The sequence below is a fragment of the Pan paniscus genome, chromosome 23, assembly GCF_029289425.2.
Source record: "Pan paniscus chromosome 23, NHGRI_mPanPan1-v2.0_pri, whole genome shotgun sequence".
NCBI lineage: Eukaryota > Metazoa > Chordata > Mammalia > Primates > Hominidae > Pan > Pan paniscus.
Window position 1 is genome coordinate 54086201 of NC_085927.1, and position 24222 is coordinate 54110422.

The 24222-nt window shown below is 49.8% G+C and overlaps 1 protein-coding gene across 1 annotated transcript in view; it reads right to left on the reverse strand.

The window, feature by feature from the left end:
• Positions 1–24222, reverse strand: part of SHISAL1 (shisa like 1) — an 89341-nt gene that overhangs the window by 6359 nt on the left and 58760 nt on the right. The gene's annotated exons all lie outside the window — the stretch shown is intronic.

Sequence of the window (24222 nt, forward strand, 5' to 3'; positions counted from 1 at the left end):
CTGGCCCATGCAATAAGACAAGAAAAATAAGCATAGAATAAGACTGGAATAGAAGAACCAAAATTACAGTTAATTGTGGATAACTTACATAGAAAATTTAACAGAATCAACAGGTTAATTAGTAGAATGGAGAGTGCAGACATAGAGGTATAATAGTCAACCTATAAGACATCAGATCAATTTATAAAATGCAGCAGTGTGCATTGACCTCAGCAATTACTAGGGTAATTATATGTCATGGCTTGGGACAGTCTCAGTTAACACTTGTTCTGACATAATTTTTAATGTTGTTCCCCTTTTATCCTCAAAAGTATTCTGATTTGGCTGATAAATTATATGGTCACCATTGCTATAACAAACTAAATATTAAACACAGATACAGATACCATTCATATTGACAAAAACCATTATGTATTTTGGAATGTCACTAATATATGACCATGTCATACAAAGCTATAAAGAAGAGACCAAGGTGCTCCTGGAATAGGGAAAAGCCAGGAGACCAGTGGAACAAGATCTACAGTGTGGAAACAGATCTGCAGGGCACTTACTTATAGCTTTGATTGGCAGAGTCAAGTTGCAAACAAGACAATGAGGAAAAGAAATACAGACTCCATCTGTGGAAAGCAGCATGAACCCCACTGCCCTGTGTCTATTATAAGAGCAATTGCCCAGTCACAAATACTTACCTTCCCAGACTCCCTTGCAAGCAGGAGTGGTCACATGACCCAGTCTGGCTAATGCTGTGTAAGTGGGAGTCTATTGGGAAGGGCACATGAATCCAGGGGGAAATGAATTATCTTGCATGCATGAGAATGAAAGACGCTCACTAACACAGGTGGAGTAGAAAGCAGGCAGAAACTTGGTTCTGGTGGCAGCCCTGGACTGCCCCCTCCATACCATTGCAGTTGAATTTCTTTTACTTGCGTAAATTGCATCTGGTGAGTGTTCTTAACTGATAAACCATCTTCAACCAAATGGAGAAGTCAAGGGAGTGGCTCCGACCAAGCCAGCAAAGCCCACCTCCCCAGAGTGAGTGATATGCCAAGAGGCAGAACCTACTCTCCACCCTTTGCATTAGTGGGAATGTGTACAGGGGCTAAGGGTGAGAGATTCTGTGGGGCCATCTCCTCTGCTTCATAGAACAAAGCCAGGTCCAGGTACTCTCCATCACCTGCTTTGTTTTTCTCCATAGCACACACCTCTATCCAGCATACCACCTATTGTACTTACTTGAATAGTTTATTGTCTTCCCCAAATAGAAAGTTAGCTAAAAGAGGGTTAAGGTGATTGTGTGTTTTACACATCACTGCATTGCCAGGGCCTAGAACAGTAATTGGCATACTGTAGGGGCTTAATAAATATTTGCCAAATGAATGAATAAACCAAGAATTTAAAGCCCAATGAACCATCTTTCAAGAATAAAGTCAACAGAAAAACATGTTGAACATATTTTTGAATTAAAGTTCCCATGACCCCTTCTTAAAAAAATTATTAAGGATACCCTTTAAAAAAATTATTAAGGATACCCTTAGGCAAATCAAGAATGATTCAGAAAGGTTTACTATAAAAGGATGGGCAGATGATTTTTTTAAAAGTTCTGTGGATGGATGGCAGTGATGGCTGCTGTATTAGTCCATTTTCACGCTGCTAATAGACATACCCAAGACTGGGCAACTTACAAAAGAAGTTTAATTGGACTTACAGTTCCATATGTCTGGGGAGGCCTCACAATCATGGCAAAAGGCAAGGAGGAGCAAGTCACATCTTATGTGGATGGAGGCAGGCAAAGAGAGCGAGCGAGCGAGCTTGTGCAGGAAAATTCCCATTTGTAAAGCCGTCAGATTCGGTGAGATTCATTCACCAGGAGAACAGCATGGGAAAGACCTGCCCCCATGATTCACCATGATTCAATTACCTCCCACCAGGTTCCTCCCATGACACATGGAAATTGTGGGAGTTACAATTCAAGATGAGATTTGGGTGGGGACACAGCCAAACCATATCAGTTGCCCTACAGTGAGAAGGTACTTATTGCCCCTGAACCGTATACTTAAAAATGGTTAAAATGGTAAATGTTATGTTATGCGCACTTTACCACAATTCATAAAAAGGATGAGCAGAAGCATAACAAATGCAATGAAGAGAAATTATCAATGGAGCCCTGCCAAGAGTGCCAGCAAGGAGCGTAGAATCTGTGTAACTGTAGGACTATTGCAGCCAATCTAAAGATTATGACCATCACAGAGAAGAATGAAGCAAAACAGAGAACTGGCATAAATAATAAAAAGTTGGAGGGGTGGAGATGAGAAGCAGGGAGGTAATACAAGTAAACTATGACATATTCATGTATAGTTGGGGGTCTAAAGAATTGCTTAGAAGTTTAAAATTAGAGGCATCAAGGTAAACAAAAAATATAGTCAACTAAAATAACTTGATAGCAGGGAGACAAGACGAGGGGAAGTAGAAATATTCTAATTTTGATACTTTTCACAGTAGGGAGAAAATAAATGTTGTCTAGAGAAATAAAAGGATTAAAGATATCATGTCATATTATAATTATGAAGATAACCATGGGATCAAAAACACAGCTTTCCAAATTATCTAGAAGACATACACACAGAAAATAAAACAAAGACAACAGAGACCATATGGTAAAAATTGACAAACCCCCACAAAACTATAAAAGCAGAAAGCCTATCAAACAATGATGACAGAACTAAGACCAAATGCATCTGCCATATCAGTAAATGTTAATGAGCCATACACACTTGCTTAAAAAAAAAAAAAAAAGACTGATCACAAACAAAGGCACTGAAGGTAGAATGATTCAGCAAGGTTTCATAGAAAAGGATGGGCAGGGCCGGGCGTGGTGGCTCACACCTGTAATCTCAGCACTTTGGGAGGCTGAGGCAGGTAGATCACGAGGTCAGGATTTCAAGACCAGCCTGACCAACATGATGAAATCCCGTCTCTACTAAAAATACAAAAAAATTATCCGGGCGTGGTGGTGGGTGCCTGCAGTCCCAGCTACTCAAGAGGCTGAGGCAAGAGAATCGCTTGAACCCCGGGAGGCAGAGGTTGCAGTGAGCCGAGATCACGCCACTGCACTCCAGCCTGGGTGACAGAGTGAGACTCCATCTTAAAAAAAAAAAAAAAAAAAAAAGGGCAGATGATTTCTACAAAGTTCTACAGAGGGATGATGGTGATGGTTGCACTATAGTGAGAAGTACTTAATACCCCTGAACTGTATACTTTAAAAATGGTTAAAATGATAAATGTTATGTGCATTTTACCATAATTTTTTAAAAGGATGAACAGAAGCATAACAAACAAATGCAAATGAAGATAAATCAGGGGTCATAATCTTAATATCAGACAAAGCTGAAGTCAGGGCAAAAAATACTGAATGAGAAAAAAGAAGGGCACTGTGTGAGGGTGAAGGATGAGAGTCACCATGAAGATCTAACAGTAATGAATGTTCATATACCAAATAGCATAGCCTCAATATTCATAGAGCAAGACTGGAAATTTAGGGAGAAAAAGCAGAGTATGCTAGTATTAGTGCTTTTCTTTTTTTTTTTTTTTGAGACAGTCTCACTCTGTCGCCCAGGCTGGAGTGCAATGGTACGATCTCGGCTCACTGCAACCTCCATCTCTTGGGTTCAAGCGATTCTCCTGCCTCAGCCTCCTGAGTAGCTGGGATAACAGGTGCTCAACCACCATGTCTGGCTAATTTTTTTTTTTTTTTTTTGTATTTTTGGTAGAAATGAGATTTCACCATGTTGGCCAGTCTGGTCTCAAACTCCTGACCACATGTGATCTGCCCACCTAGGCCTCCCAAAGTCCTGGGATTACAGGCATGAGCCACCATGCCCGGCCTAGTGCATTTCAATTCACCTTTCTCAACCCATTCCATGTGCAGTTGGCAAAAACTAAAGTAAGGATATACGGAGCCAAATAATCTAACAACTATGTGTGTGTGTGTGTGTGTGTGTGTGTGTAAAACACAGTCTACTACCTTCATTCTATTCAAATGCTCTTGAAAGTGCATACACAAAAAGTGACTATCAGGCCACAAAGAAAGTAAATTCCAAAAAATAGAAATAAGACAACATTCTCTAATCACAATATACTAGAATTTGAAAATACTAATAATGAAACCACAGACCAAACCAAACTTTGCCACCAAGAGGTCTATAAACACTTAGATAACCTTGAGTTAGAGCAAAAAATAAAAACTGCAGAATATCTAGACAATAACAAAATATATATTTAAGGACCTGTAGGATGCAGCCGAGCCAATGCTAAGAGGAACATACTTAGCCTTAAAACACTGATCTTATTAATAAATGAGAAAGAATGAATTGCCCAACTCAAAAAGTTAGAAAAGAAAGACAAAATCAACCTAAGAAAGACATACAGTAGCAATAAATAAATGAAAACAGAAATGGAGTTAACAGCAAAAGAAAGGAACTCATAAATAACTCCATGTTCTTTTTTTAATGTTTAAATTATTATTTTTTTTTAGAGACAGGCTCTTGCTCTGTCACCCTAGCTGGAGTGCAATGGTGCAATCATAGTTCACTGCAACCTCAAACTCCTGGGCTAAAGTGATTCCCCTGCCCCAGCCTCCTGTGTAGCTAAGACTACAGGTGTGCACCACTACACCCAGCTAATTAAAAAAATTTTTTGCAGGGATGGGGTCTTGCTGTGTTGCCCAGGCTGATCTTGATCTCCTGGCCTCAAGCAATCCTCCTGCCTTGGCCTCCCAAAATGCTGGAATTACAGGCATTAGCCACCATAACTGGCCCCAACTACTTGTTCTTTGAAACACAATGAGACATGTTCACTGCTGAGGAATCTAATGAAGCAGGAGATATAATATGTAGAAGGTGGAGGTGACTGCTTGGAATGATTCTCTGCACTTTTGCTCTCCAGCTTCACTTCTCACCATCACTTAGCCCCTCCCAACAGGCTTTTCTTCCAACTTCTCTGCAGAATTTGCCCTTGTCAAGGTCACCAAAGACCTCTATGTTAATAAACCCAGTGGTCAATTCTCAGTCCCCCTTTCACTCATCCTCCCAGCAGCATTGACTTAAGTGATCACTCCACCTGCTTCCAGGACACTGCAGTCCTCTCTCCTGATCCTCCTCCTCCTCCCACTGCTCCTCCTCCAGCCCTTTGCTGGTCTGCCAACATCTTCCTGACCTTCTCTTCTCCACTGTTTCTACTCACTCATGGATCTCATCTCCTTCCAAGGATTTAGACACCGTATGTGTGTGTGTATGTATATATATATATATATATATATATATATATATATATATATATATATATATATATATATATATTTTGAGATGGAGTCGGAGTTTCACTCTGTCACCCAGGCTGGAGATATGTTGATGACTTTTGACCCTCAAACTCTCACCTAAACTCCATTCTGATGGCCAACGTGTCTACTCAATGTCACCAAATGGATATTTAATAGATACCTCAAACTTAATATACCCCAAACCAAAATCCCAACCTTCCTCCCCCACGTAGCTTTTCCCACAATTTTCCTGACCTCAGGAAATAAAACTCCATCCTGCCAGTTGCTCTCCTCAGAGGCCTGGAGTCATCTTTGACCCCTCTTCTTCCTTTCATACCCCATATCCAACCCAGGAGCAAATCCCGTTAGACCTTCCTTCAGAATCTCAATAAGCCCTACACTTCTCTGCTGCCTCCACTGCTCCTACTGTGGTCCAGGCTGGCAGGATTCTTGCAGTGGTGTCTGCGCTGGTCAGCCCCTTCCATCTGCTCTCAACACAGCAGCCAGAGGAGCCCTGAGAAAACCTAAGTCCAATTACATCACCCCTTTCCTCAAAACTCTCAGTGGCTCCCAGATTCACTCAGAGCAGAAGCTAAAGCCCTTCCCGCCCCATCACCTCCCTGTCCTATTCCTCACTCTTTTCATTTTCATTCTCTCCACTCCATTGGTAATGGTTTGTTTTGTATCAACCTGACTGGGCCACAGGGTGCCCTGATATTTGGTGAGACATTTTTCTGGGTGTGTCATGAAGGTGTTTCATGATGAGATGAACATGTGACCTAGCAGATGGAGGAAAACTGTGTCCTCCCCTGTGCAGGTGGCTTCATCCAACCCGCTGGAGGCCTAAACAGAACCAACAAGTAAGGGGGAATTCATGCTATCTCTGCCTGCCTTTAAGTGGGGACATCGTTCTTCTCCTGCCTTTAGACTCAGGCTGGGACTGGAATTCACACCATTGGCTCTCCTGGGTCTCAGGCCCTTGACTCATAGTGGAACTCACACCATCGGCTCTCCTGGGTCTCAGGACTGGAACTCACACCATCAGCTCTCCTGGGTCTCAGGCTCTGGACTCAAAGTGGAACTCACACCATCAGCTCTCCTGGGTCTCAGGCCCTCGACTCACAGTGGAACTCACCATCGGCTCTCCTGGGTCTCAGACCCTCAAATCAAACTGAAACTCACACCATTGGCTCTCCTGGGTCTCAGGCCCTCGACTCACACTGGAACTCACACCATAGGCTCTCCTGGGTCTCAGGCCCTTGACTCATAGTGGAACTCACACCATCGGCTCTCCTGGGTCTCAGGACTGGAACTCACACCATCAGCTCTCCTGGGTCTCAGGCTCTGGACTCAAAGTGGAACTCACACCATCAGCTCTCCTGGGTCTCAGGCCCTCGACTCACAGTGGAACTCACCATCGGCTCTCCTGGGTCTCAGACCCTCAAATCAAACTGAAACTCACACCATTGGCTCTCCTGGGTCTCAGGCCCTCGACTCACACTGGAACTCACACCATTGGCTCTCCTGGGTCTCAGGCCCTCGACTCACACTGGAACTCACACCATTGGCTCTCCTGGGTCTCCAGCTTGCTAACCCAGCCCTTTGGAATTCCTCAACCTGCATAGCTGCAGGAGCCAACTCCCTACAGTGTGTGCCTTCATGTGTGTCTATATGCGACTGGTTCTGTTTCTCTGGAACACATTGACTAATACACCATCCATAGCAGCATGTTCCTGTCTCTTCTCCCAGATAAACCCAAGGCTGAATCCCTGATCTCCTTTAAGTCACCTTTTTAGTGATCCCTTTGGCCACCTGTTTAAAATTACCCTCTATCTCAAACGCATTATCACCATCTGACAGTCCACATATTTAACATATACATTTTTAAAATTGTCTGCAGTCTCCATAAAAGCAGGCTTTTTGCTGCTTTTGGCCCATGACTGTATCCCCAGGGCCAATAACGATGCCTGGCACAGGGTCTACACTCAATTAAGATGAACTGAACAAACAGAAGAACAAAGGCGACTGCCTGCTCAACTCTACAGAAATCAGGAAGCCTCCAAGAAATGGATCAATTTCCAAGAAAAGAGAAATTACCCAAAGGATCTGGGAAGGTAGAATCTAAACAGACCAATTGCCAAGAAGAGAAAGAGAAACTGTCAAATAGCAAATCCAAAGTCTAAAATAAGAGAAATGCAAATTAAAGCCATAATGAGAGGATTTCAGAGCCCAGACAAAAGGGAGCATCTGCATTCCTTCACTTGCCACCCTGACACAGATCAAAAAGGCTGAGCGCCCGACGTGTGTGCTGGTTTGGGTTTCTGCTTCACTGCTAGTTGGGGAGATGCTGGGGTCATTTCTGTGGAAGGCAATTTGACACATGCCTATGGTACAGATGCCCACATCCTCTGACCCAGTGGTCTCACATAACGATTATCCTACAGACATGCTCACAAGGGCAACATAGGTATAAGCACATTAATCACAGAAAGGTGGTTAACAGCAGAAGATTCGGATCACTGAAGTGTCTATCAGCAGGATGCCAGGTCAAAAACAACAGCTCCCACACAATGGAGAGCCACAGAGAGACCAATCAGGCTCAGACAGCTGTCCTCAGCCACCTCCCATACCCTGCTTTCCTTCCCTGGGCATTGGTCATCGAGATTCGAGATTCATGATTTGTGGCATTAATGCCACTTACACACTGAGCCCTCTGCCCTGAACTTTAGTCTTGAATTCCCACCTTCCTCCCCTGGGCAATTTCTGTACTTTCCACTCCATTTTTCTGTAAACCTAAAACTGCTTTAAAACAATAAAATCTATTCATTACCTAGATAACAAAATTTGTAAGACAGTGAGATGTCACTTTAAAGCCATCAAATCAGCCAAACTTAGATCAGATGATTTGAAAGGTAAGTGAACACCTGCGAAAGGGACTGGCCACCGTGCTCAGCAGACGATCCAGCAACCTCTCTCTGCATGCACTTCCCGAAGAAGCTCTGGAGCTGGTCTTCAGGGGCAACCCATCACCTTCCTAGGGAACTGCATTAGCGTGAGCTGCTTCTTTTTAAAAAAACTTTTAAGGCCAGGCACGGTGGCTCACGCCTGTAATCCCAGCACTTTGGGAGGCCGAGGTGGGCGGATCACCAGGTCAGGAGTTCGAAACCAGCCTGACCAACATGGTGAAATCCCGTCTCTACTAAAAATACAAAAATAAGCTGGGCATGGTGGCGCACACCTGTAATCACGGCTACTCGGGCGGCTGAGGCAGGAGAATTGCTTGAACCCAGGAGGCAGAGGTTGCGGTGAGCTGAGATCATGCCATTGCACTCCAGCCTGGGCAACAAGAATGAAACTCTGTCTCTAAATAAATAAATACAAAAATTAGCCAGGTGTGGTGATGGGCACCTGTAGTCCCAGCTACTTGGGAGGCTGAGGCAGGAGAATCACTCGAATCCAGTGGGGTAGAGATTGCAGTCAGCCAAGATCGCACCACTGCACTCCAGCCTGGGTGGCAGAGCGAGACTCTGTCTCAAAAACAAACTTTTAAGTTCAGGGGTAAATGTGCAGGACGTGCAGGTTTGTGACACAGCTAAACGTGTGTCATGGGGGTTTGTTGTACAGGTTATTTCATCACCTAGACGTGAAGCCTAGTACCCATTAGTTATATTTCCTGGTCCTCTCCCTCCTCCCACCTTCCACCCTCCAGTGGTCCCTAGTGTGTGTCGTTCCCCTCTATGTATCCATGTTTTCTCATCATTTAGCCCCCACTTATAAGTGAGAGCATGTGGTATTGGGTTTTCTGTTCCTGTGTTAGTTTGCTAAGGATAATGACCTCCAGCTCTATCCATGTCCCTGCAAAGAACATGATCTTGTTCTTTTTTATGGCTGCATTGTAGTCCATGGTATATACATAGGCTTCCATACGGTTCTCAGAAGTGAGGGTGCAAGAGCCCCTATGGCAAATGCAGAGATCTTGCACATATAATGTTGGGTCAAAGGTAAGAAATACTATACATGAAAAGTGAAAACACTTCCATGTTCCCAGCATTGTGCATAATTTGAGCATCACACTCAATTAAGATGTAAGAGTGGGGTGGATGGAGTAGGCGTGGAGGGTTGGGGGGTCAGGGGGCAGGTACAGTAAGGGGCCCATCACAGCCACTGATGTGGGAGCTATGGACCAGAAGGTGTGACCAGCTGAACATTCTGGACCCAAGGGTTGGAAACCAGAATGAAGCCTGGCTGACTCGACCATTAGGCTTAAAACCTGAGAACATCACACAAGGCTCGTGAAAAAGGAAAGTGCATCCTCACCCGCCCTGCTATGTTCTTAGGTGGAAATTTGCAACAGGGTGGCCACATGGTAGAAACGGCCAGAAGTGGGCCAGGTGCGGTGGCTCATGCCTGTAATCCCAGCACTTTGGGAGGCTGAGGCGGGCGGATCACGAGGTCAGGAGTTTGAGACCAGCTCAAACATGGTGAAACCCCATCTACTAAAAATACAAAAAATTAGCAGGGCATGGTGGCACACACCTGTAATCTCAGCTACTCAGGAGGCTGAGGCAGGAGAATCACTTAAACCTGGGAGGCGGAGGTTGCAGTGAGCCGATATCGCGCCACTGCACTCCAGCTTGGGCAACAGTGCAAGACTCTGTCTAAAAATAGAATAGAATAGAATAAAATAAAATAAAAATTAAAAAAAAAAAAGAAAGAAACAGCCAAAGCCCAGGGGAGCTGGGAAACAGCAGGATGGGGGCTGCTTCCTGGGTGGAGCCCTCGGTTGCACAAATGGGTTCTGAGAAGCACTTCCTGCCCCTGGGCTTGTGCATGGCATGGCTGCATGTGGGGACGGGCAGACATTCTCACATGCCAAGGGGAGCTGAGAAGGAAAAGGACTTTGGGTTGCATTAATAGAAGTAAATGTGCCAAAATAGAGGAGATGACCCAAGGTTCTGCTGATCTTTGTGGTGGCTGGACCACAATGTCAGAATTTCAGCTTAGGGGGGCTTGCAATCGAGCGTCCAATTTTCCTAGAACTTATCTTTACCTTCTTCTTTTTCCCTGTGTGTTCACCTCTTAGCTCTTCAGGAGTGCAATTATAACATTTACCTCCTCTCCACCAGGCGCTCCCTGCACTGCAAGCATATCTAACTACAGTTCGATTTGTTTAGAAATTCTCAGGACAAAATGTTGAGCCAAACCAGGCACCCTCTGGGATTCTCCCCCACCAGGAGATTACTTCAAGACAACGGTGAGTTTACAGCCTAGCTCTGTCCACCACGGCGCCCTCCAGACTACCCGACTGAGAAGACATACAAGCAAGTCAGGTGGACCCTGCACCTCCTCACTCCCTCCTCTGCATGCCTTTCACACCAAGTTCCCCTTTAAAGACCCCACTTTCCTCCCCGAAAGCTAAAGTGATTCCCTTAAGTCAGGAGCCTGTACTGTTTCCTCTTAACCAAGCTGTGGAATAAAGTCACTTTCTTTCTACTAGACCTCGCTCTGTTCATTGGATTCTGCAAGAGGCTGGACTTGTGTTCTGTTACGGCCTGATTTGAGAGCCCATCTCCAACCTCTGTGCTGCACAGGAAGGGAAGAATGTGACATGGACTCATTCTCAGCCCAGGACCTGGTGACAATTCAGTCTCTGGCCTTGGAGACCCTGTCTGCAGGTGCGGACAGTGCCATTAGGCTGGTAAAGGTTGGGACAGAGGGAGCCCAGGGGCTGAGGGAAGAGGGACAGAAAGTCAGAGGAGGCTTGGAGAGGAGGTCCAGGTGATGGTCGAGGCTTTGCTTGGTTTCCCCGGGAACGGTAAGCTCACTCCTTTACAAGCCATTCCCTTTTAAGCTGCTCAGTTCCCTGGAAAACTTAAAATGCAGAGCCAAACGCTTGCCTGTAGGCCACAGTCTGGCCTTCTTGGCCCGTGGTGGCCCTTCAGGGATAAGGGTGGCAGCAGCCATGCCCCTCCTCCTTTTTGCTGCTGCAGGCTGACATGGAAAAGAGGTTGTCCATTCTGGGGTGGGGGCAGCGTCACCCCTGACTTTGGCCAAGGCCTCCCCATGGTTGCCCCTGCATGGCAGTCTTTGCATTCCCCAGAGTGGTTTCCCTGGAGGGCAATGTGGCTTCGGTCACTCCCTGGGGATACATCTCTGTTTGGGGATGACAAGCACAAAATTCAGGCTGGTGGACCCGGGAGGGAAGGGGTGCCACTGGGGCATGCTGAGGGCCTCTATGGCATTGACGCAGCTCTATTTCTTGTGCCAGTGGTGAGAACGTGGTGTTTGCTTCATTACTTTATATATATATATATATATATATATATATATATATATATATATATATATATACTATATGGATTCTCTTGCAGAAAATGAAATATTTCAAAATCTATGACTTTTTTTGAAAAAACATTCTACTTATAGCTTCTTAGAGGGTAAAGTTTTGACGCCTTAGCTGGGCCTCAGGGCCTCTTACCAATAGAACTGTTACTTTCGGTTTTGTGGTCTCCACTCCAAAGTGCTCTCTTTCCAGAAAGCCCCAGTGTGCTCTTCACACTACTGGGAATACCCTCCCCTATCTCCACCTAGAAAACTCCTATACATCCTTCAAGACCTCACTCACTGGGCGCCCCTTCTGTGCAGCTTGTCTGACTCCCACAGGCCTTTGTAACACCCTGTACCACACAGCACTGCAGAGTCCCATGGTAGAGATGACCATGGCCTCAACGTCAGACAAGCCCGGGTTCAGGTCCCAGCTCTGCCCCTCAGAAGCTGTGTGACCCTGGGTGAGTCATTAACCTCTCTGGGCCTTATACCACTCTAGGCCATCCTCACTGCTGCCCAGTGGGGCTATCACTCCTGTGGACACAGCCCAGCTCATCAGCCCACAGTAGCCCCGGGAATGCTTCCTCATTGCACAGCCTTCTGGAAGGAATCTTTGGCAAATGTCAACTCTTGTTCTGCTCTCACGGCAAACACGCCTTGGTCACATATCTGTGAGTGCAGGAAACTGTTCCTGTGTGGCCACTGACTCCTGCCACGGAGAGCACTCGCCTGCCCTGATGCGGGGGTCATGTGTCCTCCTAGGCAGTCTGCAGGTCATCTTGCCCCTCATGGCCAGTTCTGTGGACCCCAGGCTCAGGCCCACCAGTGCTCCCCTCACTCAGTGGCAACTTGTGGCCCCTCACACTAGGCTTTCCATAAGCTGGAACTATAGCACCTTCGGCCAGGGCCTGGGCTGGGTGCTGGGGGCTCAGAACTGAGACAGGTGTGGGCCCTGCCCTTGAGGGCTCGAAGCGGGTGGGGGAGCCACACCAGGACCCTGAAACAAGAGCAGCAGACCCACACTGTGTCAGCGGCGAGTGTCTGGCAGTCTTGGGGCCCTGGCCGGGGTGGGAATTGGGGGAAAAGTTCTTGGGAGCAGCCACAGGGTGGGAATTGGGGGAAAAGTTCTTGGGAGCAGCCACAGAGCTGGGCCCTGGACAAGGCTTGTTGGCACGACAGGGAGGGCACTCCAGGCGGATGGAACAGCCTCAGCCATTCAGAGGATCACAAGGAGCATGGCTGTCATGGCACAAGATGCTCCTGGCAGGGGTGAGTCTGGAGAGGCGGCAGCCACAAGGCCTTCATCTGCCAGGAGAAGGTGTCTGCACCTGATCCCAAAGTTGTGGGGAGTCGACATGGAAGATCATGCCTAATTCTCATAGCAGCAAGATTAGGGCTGCAGGGTACTGATTATCTCTTCTGTGCCGGGCACTGTGCCAAGCACCTCCCATGCGTGTGAAGCCTCAGTTCTCTCAGCAGCCTCAGGGGTGGGGACCACTAGTCCCTGCAACTTACTGATGAGGAAAATGAGGCTCAGAGAGACAATGTCACTAGCCCAGAGCTGCATATCTAGCTAGCAGTGGAGCTTGGCCTGTGCTGCTGACCGCAGGGCCACACAGCCAGCCCCTCTCGTCTGGGGCAGTGGCCTGGGCAGGCTGGGGAGCAGCAGGCTGCCCTGCTGGCCCTAGTGGCCCTGGCGAGAGAGGAGCTGAGCCTGGAACCAGGAGCAGGGCCCACGGGGTGAGGAGGGTCTGCAGCTGGCAGGCCTCGTGGGCTGGTGCCTGCAACCTAAGTGGGAAGATAACAGAGCACCTGGTAATTTGAATAACAATGAAAGCTTCCAGAATGTGGAACATCTGTGACAATAACCCTTCGCGCAGACGAAAGCAGAGGAGTCATGAGGCACAACACGCCTCATTCCAGGTGAACTGGAGACAATGTGTTCCCCAGCAACAGCAACAGCTTCTGTTAGTTGGCGCTGACTGTATGCATGTGGGGTGTGGGGCTGGGAGCCTTCACGTATTTTTTTCTTTCCTTTTTTTTTTTTTTTTTTTGAGATGGAGTCTGCGTCGCCCAGGCAATGGCGCAATCTTGGCTCACGGCAACCTCCGCCACCCGGGTTCAAGCCATTCTCCTGCCTCAGCCTCCCGAGTAATTAGGATTACAGGCACCCACCACCACGCCCAGTTAGTTTTTGTATTTTTAGTAGAGATGGGGTTTTGCCATGTTGGCTAGGCTGGTCTCGAACTCCTGACCTCAGGTGATCTGCCCATCTCGGCCTCCCAAAGTGCCGGGATTACAGGCGTGAGCCACTGCACCCGGCCGCCTTCACATATTTTTCTAAGGGATTCTCACAGGGACCTGAAAGGGGGAGATGCTATTAATCCTACTTTGTAAATGTGTCCCTGCAGACAGTACAGGGACATCAAGGAACCTATTTGGGGCAAGATGGCCATCCCAAGGAACACTGCCTCAACAAGGAGAAAGAGACTCTGCTGACGCGATGGAGTTGAGGGTTTTGGGAGAGAGAGATGAGCCTAGATTAACTGGCTGGGCCTGATGCCATCCCAGGGTCCTAAGTGAGGAAGGCAGCAGGCTCAGAGTCAGTGGAGGGGATGTGGCCACGGGAGCAGAGGTTGGAGAGATGTCCTTGGATCTGGAAGGGGCCACAAGCCGAGGAATGTGGGCACCTCTGGGAACTGGAGCAGACAAGGAAACAGACTCACCCCCGCGGCCTCCAGCAGGGCCCCGTGCTGCTGATGCCTTGACATGAGGTGTTCATGAGTCTCCTTTCCAACTGCTGTCCTCTGGATCTGTACAAGACTAAATCCGTGTTGCTTTAAGCTACTGCATTTGTGATAGTTTATTACAGCAGCTACGGGACACTCACACAATACCCAAGAGAGATGTGTGCATTCACTTCACCAAGAGACGTGGATGTGAAGGTTCATAGCAGCTTTACTGATGACGGCCGCAAGGTGGAAACAACCCAAGTTTCCTCAAAAGGTGATGGAGAAACACAGTGTGGTGCGTCCACACAATGCAATGGGCACAGATCCAGGCTGGGGCCAAGATGGGAACCTTCATCTTTTGCTTCCTGGCCAGAGTGCTCTGCCCCAGCACCTGCCTTGTCAAATCCCTGGTGGACCCGTGGGATTGCCCAGTTCTTGCACCTTCACTGGGAGGAAAGCAGAGTAGATGACTCCATTTTACAGTTGCGTAAAGTGAGGCTCAGGGCCATGCTGCCCAGGGAGGAGCTGAAGAGAGACCTGAGGCCTGCTGGGGACCAGATCTTCTCAATGGTGGTTCCTTTTGGCAGCCTCTCTCCAAGCCCAGTGCAGAGCCTGGCATATGGGAGAGCTTTATGGGAGAGTTTGCTGAATAAATGACAGAGAGCAGGTGTGGTGTGAGCTCTGGTGGCGGACATACCTTCCCATCCCCTGCAAACCTGTCCTCTTTGCAGGGTCCAATGTGCAGGGGTTTGGGGCACAGGTGGGGTGTCCTGACGGATGTAGTCACTCTCAGGGGATGTCAGTCCATGGGGCACCTCGGGCATGGCATGGGAGGGCCTCTCATGTGGCCCAAGATGTTTAACCAGAGTCCTACAGGCCCCAGCCTGAATTGGGCTCAGCAGTTCACAAGCTGTGTGACCTTGGGTGAGGTCCCCAACATACACAGAAGAGCCCCAGCAATTCACAAGCCGTGTGATCTTGGACGAGGTCCCCAACACACACACCACAGCCCCCAGCAATTCACAAGCCATGTGACCTTGGACGAGGTCCCCAACACACACACCAGAGGCCCCAGCAATTCACAAGCCATGTGACCTTCGGCGAGGTCCCCAACACATACACCAGAGGCCCCCAGCAATTCACAAGCCGTGTGACCTTGGGCGAGGTCCCCAACACATACACCAGAGCCCCCAGCAATTCACAAGCCGTGTGACCTGGGACAACGTCCCCAACACACACACCAGAGCCCCCAAAACACAACCAGAGACCTTAACACACAACAGAGACCCCAACACACACACACCAGAGTGTTGACTTTTCCCTTCTGCTCTCAGTCCCCCCATCTGTAAAATGCAGCTGCTCACAGCCCCCTACTCTGATTCTACATTGAGGCCTGTGGTACGCAGCCCTAAGATGGCCTCCAAAGAATCTACCTTCAGCTACTCACACCCTCCTCTTTGGTACCAAGGGAGACCAAAGGATGGGGACGGAGCCAAGTGGCTCGCTTGTAACAAATGGGTAGAAGTGACAGGGATGGGATGTCCCTTCCAAGGTTAGGCTCCAAAAAGACTGTGGGTTCCACTGGGCTCTGCACCTTGAACTCTCTCTCCCAGAGCCCTCTTTTTGGGCAGTCAGCTGTCATGCCACAAGCTACCCTGTGGAGGGGCCCACCTGGTAAGCAACTGACACCCCCAGCCAACACCTGAACCCGCTACCAGCCACCTGAGTGAGCTGAGAGGTGTATCCTCTCCAGCACAGCCTTGAGATAACCAGTCTCAGCCAATGCTTTGATTGCAGCCTCCTGAGAGACCCCCAAGCCAGGAGACCCAGTGAAGCCACACCCTGACTCACACCTTTCTGACTCACAGAAAGGGTTAAATAAATGCTTGTTTTAAGCTGCTGACTTGTGGGGTAACTTGTTACACAGCACCAACTAGCTAATACAAGGCTTCACGGCAGAGCTAGAAATTCTGGGAGAGGGAGGATCTTGCAGATTGTGCATCTGGACATCCCTCTACTCTATCCTCAGGGAATGAGTCTCTGACCTCAGCTTGCACACCCCAGCGATGGGGAGCTCCCTGCTTACTAAGGCCAGCAAATCTGCTGTAGAGCCAGGCTGCCTGGGAAGGTCTTCCCTCTGCCTCCTGCTTCCTCTTCCTACTGGTGCCAGTATGCCTCTGGGGGTTCCCTGGCACCAGTCCCATCCTTCAGGGATGTGTGGGTTCCCCCAGAGTGAGCTGGTGTCTGGATCAGGCTTCTCTGCATCACAGCTTCATCCCCTTCTCTGCTTCAGGGGAGAGTTTCTGGGAGGCAAGTGAGGGCTCAGACCCAGCCTTGCCATTCAGTGTGCACCTGGCAGAGAGGACCCCAGGATGTACCAGTCTTCACTCAGCCTTAGCTCCAAGTCACCATCTCCACCCACCTCAGTCTACTCATCTGCTACATGTGAGGACATGAGACAGTACATGTAACAACGCTTGGCACACAGAAAGCACTCAAGAAATGTATATCCTATTGAGTCGGGAGAAAACATATTCAAAGCAGGGCTGCGGAGATGCTTAAGGGAATTTTTGTCTTCAGCAAAATATCTTGATGGGCCACCTAGATGGATGGGGATGGGGAGTGGACGAGGCAGTGGGGTGTGTTTGTGTGTGTTTGTTGGAGGGCTTGTTTGTTGGCGGGGGGGCTGTGTGTGTGTTGGGGGGTTCTGGTGTGTGTGGGGCTGTGTGTGTGTCTGTTGGGGGCTCTGGAGTATGTGTGTGTTGGAGGGCTCTGGTGTGTATGTGTGTGTTGGGGGCTTTGGGGTTGTGTGTGTGTGTGTGTGTGTGTGTGTGTTGGAGGCTCTGGTGTGTGTGTTGGGGGACCAGGGCACGTTGTAGGTGCTCTGGGAGAGCCTCTCCCTGGCTGTTTGACTTTGGACACATGCTGTGGCCTCTCTGAACCTGAGTTTCTGACAAAATGGCAAGAAAAATGCCACTGGCGAGGTGGTGCACAGGGGAAATGGCCGTGCTCTGCAAACTCCCTCATACCCCACTCAGCTCCACGCCCATCAGCTCCCCTGGTCTCCAGGAAAAACCAAAATAAAGATCCTGCTTGAGGGCGATGAGAATTATTTTGTGCTTTATAAGGCGCCACATAATCTAAATAATGAAACATGGAACCTTTCTTTGCTTCAGAAAGAAGCTGGCGGGCATCCCAGCTATGTAAAAGGCAGGCAGTGGGGTGGGGATGACAAAGCTATTTGGTGCCAGCTATGCCCAGTGGCTTCTGGCAGACAGGACGGTGCCTGGTATGTTGTTGGAGCCCACGGATTGTACCTGGGATGGGGACGTGGGCACGGCAGGCAGGGGACATCGCAGAAGCGACAGGCAGACGCAGCCCGCATCCGAGGCCAGGTCCCATGCCCCTCAGCTGTCCTGATCCTCTCGCGGCTTCCAGACCCCATTTGCCCTGGAGTTCTTCCTGCCACAGGTGGGAGCGCCTCCTCCCCAGGCCCATTGCAGTGGTCTCTCGGGGCATCTCAAACTCAAAACACTCCATTGCTGCTGAGACCAAAGCCACAGCCGCCCCAAGGTGCCCATCTTGGAAAATCTCCCAGGCTACTCAGCCCAGGTTCCCAGACATCCTCCTTGGACCCCCACCTCCTTCTCAGCCCCCACCCCAGGCCCTGGCCAATCTCATGGACTCCACTCCCTGGTGCTGGCCCCTCCCCACCACCACCCTCAGCCAAGCCACAGACATGGCTGCAGCTCGTGGGAGAGCGGTAGCCTCTCTGGTGGAGTCCCAGCTCCCTTCCCAAAGGCAAATGCGTCCTGTTACTCTCCTCGAGGGCACCCCTGTCCCTGGACCGAGAAGCCCACATCTCACCATGGCCCTGCACAGTCAGACCTACTTGCATCTCCCACCTGTCCCCTCCTGTACTTCCTTCCTCCCCAACACTCGTGCCACCTGACTGCTTTTCTGATGGATTGATGTGCAGCTGTCTCTGCCTCCGTGCCTCTGCACGTGCTATTTCCAGTGCCTGGACCACCCCCCACTTCCTCCCCTGGTCTCTTCCAACTCCGACAGACTCATTCCTTTCCATCCTACAGATCCCAGCTGCCCGGAGAGGCAGGGCCAGGCCATGGAAGGCGGTGGATGCCCAGCTGAGGGCCTGTCCTTATCCTGCAGGCCCTCTGGGAGTCTCCGAAGGGCTGGGAGCCTCTACAGAGACAGGGCCGGAGGCTGCCCTGGCTTTGGGAGTGGGGCCAACAGGGAGCTGTGTTGGGGGACCTTTGGGGGCTTCCATTATTCACACCCCGCTTGTAGCTTGTAGCCTTCCTTCCTGTCGCTTTACCCTCCTGATGTTCGGTCACTTCTCAGGGAACTTAGGGCCTTTATACATCCCCATGGTAAAGGTTAATTTTTAATGCTGCTTTGGTAAATATTTGATGCCACTGCTTTAATGGGAGGAGGCATTAGACATTAAATGCCACAAAGTGCTCTGAGATGCTGTCCTTTTCATCGACAGCCTCTGTCCATAACTCCTCCTGCCTCCCGCTCTACGAAAATAAAGACTCTTTCTCCTTTGCCTCCTGCTATGAATTTTTCAAAGCGTTTTTCAAATCCCTTCTTGCCCCTGGTCAGCACCTCCATTAGCCAGATAGAAGGTCAAAGAGGTTTTAAGCTGAAAGATGGCTTAGAAGGCTCAGTCCCTTCCCTCATTTTACACAAGGGGAAAGTGAGGCTGAGGAGGGGACATGGCCTGCCTGAGGTTAAACAGCGAGGCTGTGGGTGAGGGAGTGGAACGAGGTGCCGGGACTCCCAGCCCAGGGCTCTGCTCTACACCAGCACCCCCCAGAAGACTCAGTCCAGTGGAAACAGGCCACGGAGCTCTCTGACTGTGCTGCAAGTGGGCAGCAGGGAGAGGGTCTTTTAGAGGATGGGGAGAGGCCTCGGGAAGGAGCGTGACCTCAGCGACGTTTTGAGGAATGAGGAGGAGCTCGCCAAGGGGCTGGGGTGGGGAAACCTGTGAGGTGAATGGGTGTGGGTAAGCACCTGGGGGCAGGGATGGGGACTGATCCACTCTGTATCCCCAGTCCTGGCCTGGGGCCCAGCCTTGGCCCATGCTTTTTAATCCTTGTGTAATGAATATGTCCTTTGCCTCCAGGGCTGTGTGCACCGTGGCCTTGATCATCGGCTCTCGGTTCCATGGACCCTGGCACCCTTGCATCTCCGTGCTTCCTTCATCCCGGGCTCCCACCTGACCAGCTTCCATGCATTCTGCACTCCTGGCCTGTCCCTGATGCTGGGGCTGCTTCCCCGACGTCCTTTCTACTGCCCGGGACAGTAAACATCCACAATACACACACGCACAGCATGCCACACAGACACCCACAATACACATAAACACACATACCATGCCACACAGATCCACACAATATCACATACATATGCCATACAGACCCTCACAATATATACACACACACCACGCCACACAGACCCTCACAATATATACACACACGCCACACAGACACCCACAACACACATACACACACCCCATGCCACACACCATACTGCACAGACACCCACAATATACACATACACACACCATGTCACACAGATGCAGAGTACATATGCACACACACCATGCCACACAGACACCCACACAATACACACACACACCATGCCACAGACAGAAGACACACACACACCATGCCACAGACAGAAGACACACACACACCATGCCACACAGATGCCCACAACACGCACACACACACACTCCATGCCACACCATGCTGCAGACCCACACAATATACACACACACCATGCCACAGATACAACACTACACACACTACACCATGCCAGATACCACACCATACACACACACACGCCACACAGACCCACACAATATACACACACATGCCACAAACAACACACACAATGTCACATAGACCCACACAATATACACACACCAAGCCACACACTCACAACACATACACACACCCATGCCACACAGACATCACACAATGCACACACCATGCCACACAGACTCCTGCTCACTTGTTACCTGTCCTAGCCCCTCAGGACCCACCTCTGCCCTCTCTGCCTCTCCCCTGGTGCTGGCGTCCCATGGTGGTAACAATGCACGACCCTGTGCCCAGCTCCGCCCCTCCAGCACTGTCCTTCCCGGTCAGCAGCAACACCACGTGTCTCTTGGGTCAGACCTCTGAGTTGTCCTTGTCCTCAGTGTGCCCCTCCAACATCCAATTCCTTTGTGGGTCCTGCCTGCACTACCTCCAAAATACTGCCTTGTGTCCCCCCACTGCCTCGGGCACAGTGATAGCCTCCCCCTGGGCCTCCCTGCCTCCATTCCTGCTGGTTGGCTGCTGTCAGCTGCGTGGCAGTGGCCTCTCGCCAAAACCCCACCTGACGAAGTCTCCACACTTCGCTGGCTCCATATTTCCCTTAAACGAATGGAACCACTCTCTCCCATCTCGACAACCCTGCAGACTTGAGTCCCGAATCTCTCTCCCTCTTGGATGCCGTCAACATTGAGATGTCCCACAGATTGACTCACGGCTTTGGGGAGGAGGTAAGCGGCACTCCAGTAAGTGTACACATTGATCGGGGGACACATCTGGGCTCAAGGCCCTGTGGGGTGACAAGGACGTGTCCCTTAGAAACATAAGCGACAACAGTATTGGTCAGAGTCCAGGCAGGGACACAGCAGCCATGGCTGTCATGGAATAGGGCATTTATGATAGGGACTTGAGTTTCCACACTTGTGGGAGGAGCTGGGCAGTGAAGGTCCAGAGGGGGACCTTGGAGGCTTACAGAAGGGACACTCAGCAGTGCCGGGCAGGGAGGCATCAGGGCCAGCTCGCATGGAGGCTGAAGCCAGGCCCATCCTGCCTCTGTGAGACCACAGGGAGGGTCACAGGGGTCTGCCAGCCTAGGGTGGATGGTCGGAAAGAAGAGCCGGACACAGACGGAAAACCCAAGGACGCTGGGGGCCCTGGTGCACCCCTGCAGCTGTGCTTCCCTGGCTCTGCCCAGTGAGACCACCAGCACCACTGACGGCTGCTTCCACCTCCCAAGTCTCAGACAGCTCAAGCCAGCTCACCGGGAAGCAGATCCTGGGATACGACGAGCCCAGAGCAGCCAGGCTGGCAACAGAACCACCAAGCACAGTATCTCCTTCTTCTTGTCCGGCTAGAGAAGCTGTGAGGAAGCCCTGAGCAACCTCGAACAAGGGGTAGGTGAAGGAGGCACGCTTGGCAGGGACCTCTTTCCCCACTCAGAGTGGATAGAGACAAGAAAAGAGGATCGATTTTGGGGGTTCTTCCTATGAGTGGGGTACGGAGCTAGGCCCTCCCCACATCCCCTTTGATTCATCCCCATGATCCCCTTGCCAGGTGGAGCTCATTTACTCCCTGTGCCTATATCCACATGACAGCCCAGAGAGGTGATGCACCTTGCCCAAGGACACACAGCTGGGCAGCACAGAGTCCGGTCCAAGCCCAGCCCAGGCAGCTCCAGAGCCCATTGTTCCTGCCTGCCCCCACCTGCAGCACCCAGCTATTCCTGAAGCCATAGGCCCCAGCACACAGGGTGTGACAGGCTCAGTCCCAGAGCTCACAGCTGAAGCAATCAGTTTACAAGACCCCTTCTCCCCCAGCACCCTCTGGGGCACCTTAGAAGCTACAGGAAGTCCAAGCTGGAGGGTGCTTAGGAGGAGCAGGGAGTGAGCACCCTCCAGCCCATGGATGAGACTCAGTTTCCATCATTCTGATGGGAGCCAAAATGCCCATGTTGGGAGACATTTGCCAACAAGCATCTATTCTTGGAAGGAAATATTTTAGCAGTTAAGACCAGGGTTTTAATAGCAGGGGAAATAAAGTAGAATCCGTGGTCCTCCCTGACCCATGTCGATGGAGATAAATTCCTTCTCCACTCGCTCTGCCCTGCAAAGCCTAATCTGGGAGCCGGGCCTATTAAGGGCCCCTGAACTAAATTGGTTTTTTGGGAACATTACTGCCACCGGCCCAACCACACTTCTCTCTGTAGGGTGATCTCGCTTCTTCCATATTACTCTTGCTGCAGGAGCAAGAGGAGCATCCTCTGAGTTGGAGGCGTATTCACAAGCCCCCAGATTCGCCTGGGCCTTTGTGGAAGTGTCCTTTTGTTAATTACTCACGCAAGCTGGCATCTTTGTTTGCACAGTAGTTGCTGCGTTAGGGCATTTTAATTAAGATTCCAAACTAAAGATTCCAAACTGGCTGGGTGGAGCCGTGCGGGTCTCTCCCGGGGCAGGATTATAGGAGCCACCTCTGAGGAGGGGGCTTCTATAAGAGGCCTGCTGCAGGTAGCACGTCCCCAGAAACAGGTGTGTCATGTTGCCAAGCTCCTAATTGGAGCAGTTGCCTTTCTCCCAACAGCTGCACCCTGGGCCCAGAGACACAAAATCTCCATCTGAACTCCAGATAGCTGTGCTAGGTCTAGTTCATTCCAGAAGTGCGTCTTCAAAATGACTTCCAAAAACCTTCCCTAAGGAATATTCACCCTTTGGCGGAAGACATTGATTTTTCCAAGCAAAGCCAGGGCAGGGTCAGAATGGATTTTCTACACATCACTGGACAGAGTTCCTTAAGAGCAGGGGCCCGGCCTTTTTCATCTTTCTGTTCCCAGCACTTAACACGGGGCATGGCCTGCAGCCAGCCCTCAATAAATGCTTGCTGAATAAATGAGTAAATTAATCTTGTCTGGGCTGCATCCATGCAACAAACACGGATTGTTCCAGAGACAGAAAGGGACAGGGCTGGAGGCTTTGAAAGAGGATGCCCAAGACGTTTCCTTGGGGGGACTAAATACCCAGATGTGTGGCACAGACCAGTCTTTCTGCCTCCTCATCTGCCCTGCTTTCTTTGCCTGGGGAAGGGCCAGGAGCTGCAAAGGGCCGATGAATTGGCCTCCCAGGACCACCTTGCCCCTTGTCCTGGCTACCATTGCCCTGCGTGCCTGTCTGTGGGTGTCCCTGGAAACACTAGGTTACTGTTTCATGTGCACATAAGAAACACATTGGCTGTAATCCCAGAACTTTGGGAGGCCGAGGCAGGCGGATTGCCTGGGCTTAGGAGTTCAAGACCAGCCTGGGCAACGTGGCAAAACTCTGTCTCTACTAAAAATACAGAAAGTTAGCTGGGCATAGTGGCACATGCCTGTAGTCCCAGCTACTCAGGAGGCTAATCAGGAGAATCGCTTGAACCCTGGAGGCGGAGGTTGCAGTGAGCTGAGATCGCACCACTGCACTCCAGCCTGGGCAACAGAGCAAGACTCTGTCTCCAAAAAAAAAACAAAAAACAAAAAAACACATTGGCTTCCCACAGTAAAGTTCACAGACCAATGGAGCAAGTGAGATTATGTGAGGAGGTAAATATACTAGCATTTGAACCATTATGCACAGGGGCAAGCTGGTAAACATTTAACAACCTGTTCCCCAGGGGGAGAAAACCCTGATTTGTAGCACGTGCTGTCAATTTCCTGAGCGTAAATACTGGTGCTGTCACTGAATCAAAGACAGGAAGAGATACAAGTAGCCACCGATAGATTTCCACCATACAGACACAACAGATGCAAATACCGTCACCAGCACAGATGATGGTAAATGTAGCAAAAGAACTAAGAAGTGATACTTTTGAGGATGTATTATCTCTGTGTTTAATACAATGTATTTAATTGCATGTTTATATAATTTGCAATAGTGGCTGTGTTTAACAACAGGCTCCCAAAATTCCTACACCCTAAACTCTCTTGAGCCAGTGTGATACAGCCCCATCTCATAATGGATATGTTTACTTGTTCGTTTTA